Genomic DNA, 5,161 nt, shown 5'->3' with positions numbered 1-5,161 from the left:
GATACCCTTGATTTCTTGCTGGAGGGTGGTGCGCGTAAGTGGTGGAGGTCTACCTCTGCACCGATAGTTCAGCGACAGGGTCGAGTTCTTTGGGCCGATTTCCGAGCCGCTTTCATGCTGCTTTACTTTCCGCCAGCTCTTCTGCAGACCAAGGCGATTGAGTTGATCAATCTGAAACAGGGAAGTTTGTCTGTTGATGAGTATCAGCAGAAGTTCTTTGAGTTGCTTCCGTATGTTCCACATGTCAGTGACAATGCTAGTGCCAAGTATAACCATTTTCTTCAGGGCCTCAATCAGGAGATTTATGATCGGGTTGTTGTCTGCGATGATCCGACATCGTATGAGGGCCTTGTGAATCGTTGTCGCCAGGCTGAGGGCAGTTTGCTGAGAGGTCGAGCCATGCAGTCTGCTCGTCCTACTAGTTCTTTGGGTCCCCGCGCCCAAGCATTCAAGAAGGCTAGATCTACTTCTTCTTCCTCTGGATCTGGAGGAATTCACCATTTTGGGAAGAAGAAGGGCCCGTGTCAGCATTGCAGGAAGGATCATCCAACGGAGCGTTGTCGCAAGGTTGCGGGTGCTTGTTACAAGTGCGGTGAGATGGGCCACATGAAGAGAGATTGTCCACAGACGGGCGGAGGATCAGGATCTGGTTCTCAGGCTTCAGTTCATCAGAGGCCACAGCAGGGACAGTCTACTCAGGGTTCTAACCTCCGACCGCGTACTCAAGGGCAGGTCTTTGCTCTTAACCAGGATCAGGCGGCTGAGGAGAACGAGAGAGTTATCGCAGGTGTGTTTTTATTATGTGGATTACCTGCTTACGTTCTCATTGATACTGGTGCATCACATTCATTCATATCTGCGAGATTTGCTAAGCGTCATAAGTTACCTTTCACTTCTTTGGACGTTGTGGTATCTGTTTCCACGCCGATGGGTCATTCGGTGCTAGCTAAACGTCTAGTTTTGGGTTGTCCTCTAGAGTTTGAGGGTAATGTTTTAACTGCTAATTTGATGATTCTTGTGATGGAGGATTTTGATTGCATTCTGGGAATAGATGTGCTGACTGTGTTTAGAGCTACTGTGGACTGTTATCAGAAGTTTGTGCAGTTTCGTCCAGTTGAGGGCGACAGTTGGTTTTTCTATGGAGAGGGAGCGCGACCCCCGATGCCTGTGGTTTCTGCTCTGAAAGCCTGTCGTGCTTTAGAGTCGGGCGGGGAAGGCTACCTTATCTATGCTATTGATTCGTCCGCAGATAGTGTCGGTATCAGTGACATTCCAGTGGTTTGCGATTTTCCGGATGTTTTTCCCGAGGAGATTCCTGGTTTTCCTCCCGTTCGGGAAGTGGATTTCGGCATTGATTTAGTGCCAGGCACGGCACCAATCTCTAGAGCTCCTTATCGTTTAGCTCCATCGGAGATGCAAGAATTGAAACAGCAGTTGCAGGATCTTCTTGACAAGGGGTATATTCGACCCAGTGTGTCCCCGTGGGGAGCACCAGTTCTTTTTGTCAAAAAGAAGGATGGTTCTATGCGGCTCTGCATAGATTATCGGCAGTTGAATCGTGCGACGATAAAGAATAAGTATCCGTTGCCACGGATTGATGATTTATTTGATCAACTGCAAGGTACCTCTGTGTATTCCAAGATTGATTTAAGGTCTGGTTATCATCAGCTTCGAGTTCATCAGGGAGATATATCGAAGACTGCATTCAGGACCCGGTATGGGCATTATGAGTTTCTGGTTATGCCTTTTGGGGTGACGAATGCACCAGCAGTTTTTATGGACCTGATGAATCGGGTATTTCGGGATTTCTTGGATAAGTTTGTTGTGGTGTTTATAGATGATATCTTAATCTATTCGCATGATCAGCAAGAACACGTACAACACTTAAGGATTATTTTACAGACACTTCGCGAGAATCAGCTTTATGCGAAGTTGAGTAAATGTGAGTTTTGGATTGACAGGGTTGTATTCCTTGGTCATGTCATTTCTAGCGAGGGAGTTTCAGTTGACCCAAGCAAGGTGGAAGCGGTATTGAACTGGTCGCGTCCGACGACAGTAGCCGAGATCCGCAGTTTTCTGGGATTGGCTGGGTATTATCGCCGTTTCATTGTCAACTTCTCTCAGATTGCTAAGCCACTCACTCAGCTCACTTGGAAAGATGTTTCATTTGAGTGGACATCAGAGTGCGAAGAGAGTTTCTTGGAACTTCGCAGACGTTTGACATCTGCGCCTGTTTTGGCGTTACCGTCTGGATCTGGTGGTTTCAGTGTTTACACCGATGCCTCCTTGCAGGGACTAGGGTGTGTTCTGATGCAGAATGAGCATGTGATTGCTTATGCATCGAGACAGTTGAAGCCTCATGAGGAAAACTATCCTGTTCATGATCTGGAATTAGCAGCGATCGTTTTTGCTTTGAAAATCTGGCGCCATTATCTGTATGGTGAGCGATTTGAGATGTTCACCGATCATAAGAGTTTGAAGTATCTGTTCACTCAGGCTGAGTTGAACATGCGTCAGCGTCGTTGGATGGATCTACTCAAAGATTACGATTCTGAGATCAAGTATCATCCAGGATCTGCGAATCTCACGGCCGATGCTCTTAGTCGCAAGGTGAGGTTATCTGCTCTTCAAACTTGTGCTGTGTCTGGGATTATTCAGGATTTCTGTTCGATGGGATTCAATTGTAAGCATCGGAAGGGAACAGAGAGTATCCGTGTAGCTACTATTTTGTCCGAGCCAGTTTTGTATTCTCGGATTAGAGATGCTCAGATGTCTGATTCTAAGGTTCAGAAATTAGCTCGGTTGGCTGATAGAGATAATACTTCTGGATTCCACTATCAGTCCGAGGGTCTTTTGTGCTTATCTGGTCGTGTTGTTGTACCGGAAGATGACACTTTGAGGGAGGAGATTTTGTCCCAGGCTCATCGTAACAAGTTGAGTGTTCATCCGGGGAGCAACAAGATGTATAAGGATTTGAGGACTCGATTTTGGTGGAAGGGTATGAAACGTAATGTTTATCAGTATGTCTCCAAGTGCCTAGTCTGTCAGCAGGTGAAGGCTGAGTATCGACGACCCGGAGGTTTGTTACAGAATCTTCCTATTCCGGAGTGGAAGTGGGAGCATATCACGATGGACTTCGTGACTCACTTGCCTATGTCTGTGGGGAATAGAGATGCTATCTGGGTGGTAGTGGATCGACTTACTAAGTCTGCCCATTTTCTTCCGTATAACAGAGATTTCACTTTCGATCGGATGGCACGGTTGTACATTCAGGAGATTGTACGGTTTCATGGTGTGCCCGTGAGTATCGTTAGTGACAGAGATCCTCGATTTACATCTAGATTTTGGGGCAGCTTTCAGCAAGCTTTGGGCACTACCTTGAGTTTGAGTACTGCATATCACCCAGAGACTGACGGTCAGTCAGAGAGGACTATTCGTACTCTTGAGGATATGTTGAGATCTTGTGTGATGGATTTCGGGCCAGCTTGGCAGGATCATCTGCCACTGATAGAGTTTGCATACAACAACAGTTTTCATAGGAGTATTGGTATGTCTCCGTTTGAAGCATTGTATGGTCGACGTTGTCGTACTCCTCTGTTCTGGGAGGAAGTCGGAGAACGACAGGTCGAGGGTCCAGAATTGATTCAGCAGGCCATGGACAAAGTTCTTGTGATCAAACAGCGGATTAAGACTGCTCAGGATCGACAAGCGAGTTATGCGAACACCAAGCGCAGACCTCTTCATTTTGATGCAGGCGAGAAAGTGTTTCTCAAGGTATCACCTTTTCGGAGGATTCTGAGATTTGGACTCAAGGGTAAGCTATCTCCGAGATTCATTGGTCCTTTTGAGATCTTAGAATGTGTGGGAGATTTGGCCTACAGATTAGCTTTGCCACCGTATCTGTCTAGTGTTCACAATGTGTTTCATGTGTCCTTGTTGAGACGATACGTAGCGGATGAGTCTCATGTTTTGCATCCGACAGAAGTTCAGCTGAATCCGGATTTGTCTTTTGTGGAAAGACCGGTTTCGATCTTAGACCGGAAGGATAAGGTACTGCGGAATAAGACTATTTCTCTTGTCTTAGTGCAGTGGCAGCGCCGAGGTACTGAAGAAGCTACTTGGGAACTAGAGAGTCGCATGCGGTCAGAGCATCCAGAGTTGTTCTAGTTGTAGTATTTTCAGTTATGATTGTAATTTCAGTTGTGCTTTCAGTTGTAATTCATTCTTAAGTTGAATGTATTGTTGTTCAAAATTGTCATTCTTCAGACTCGATTTCGCGGACGAAATCCTTTTTAGGGGGGGAGAATGTAGTATCCCGATGCCTAATTTGAGTTAATTATTGGATTAATTATATTTCGTTGGGATCGGAAGGACCGAACCGGGTTTGGATCGTCTGAAGAGGGTTCGGATCGTCCGATCAGGGTTCGGATCGTCCGAAGACAGGTGGCTGGACACGTGGAAGACATGCAAGGTTCGGATCGTCCGATCAGGGTTCGGATCGTCCGAAGACAGGTGTCTGGACACGTGGAAGACATGCAAGGTTCGGATCGTCCGATCAGGGTTCGGATCGTCCGAAGTGAATCGGATCTTCCGATCGTTGTCTATAAATAGAGGCGCGAGGTTTCACTTTTTACTCGCCAATTCCGAGTGTTCCAGAGCGTTTTAGTCGTTTCTGATGGGTTTCTAGTCTTTTCCCGAGGTTTAGGCACTAGCGGGGAGCTACTAGTCTTGTTGCGGAGCTGTGCTCTAGTTGGGAGCTAGCGGCATCAGTGGGCTGACTACGGACGCAGGCTTGATTCTAGGGCTGATTGCTAGGATCTACTGATTTGAGGTACGAAAGTACTATCCGAGATAGCAGGATTGAGTATGCTTTACTATGTGTTGCATGTTTATATGTTGCATTATTATCTGTCATATGATGCATGGTTTATTATGCGGCATTTGCATAATCATGTTGAGCCTGATTATCTTTGAGATAGCCTGTTGAGAGGGTGCTCAGCCCTCGTTTGTTGTGGATGGTTGGACCCCGTTGGCCGACGGTGGTCAGGTCACCGGTATATCCACAGGTTTATTTTGGTATGGGAGCCACCTCCTGGTGCGACGGCGCAGAGTGCTACATACCTTGACATCATTTACCTGAGCAGTATTTCGTTATACCCAG

The sequence above is a fragment of the Primulina eburnea genome, chromosome 10 (assembly GCF_022965805.1).
Source record: "Primulina eburnea isolate SZY01 chromosome 10, ASM2296580v1, whole genome shotgun sequence".
Classification (NCBI taxonomy): Eukaryota; Viridiplantae; Streptophyta; class Magnoliopsida; order Lamiales; family Gesneriaceae; genus Primulina; species Primulina eburnea.
This window is presented reverse-complemented; position numbering follows the sequence as displayed.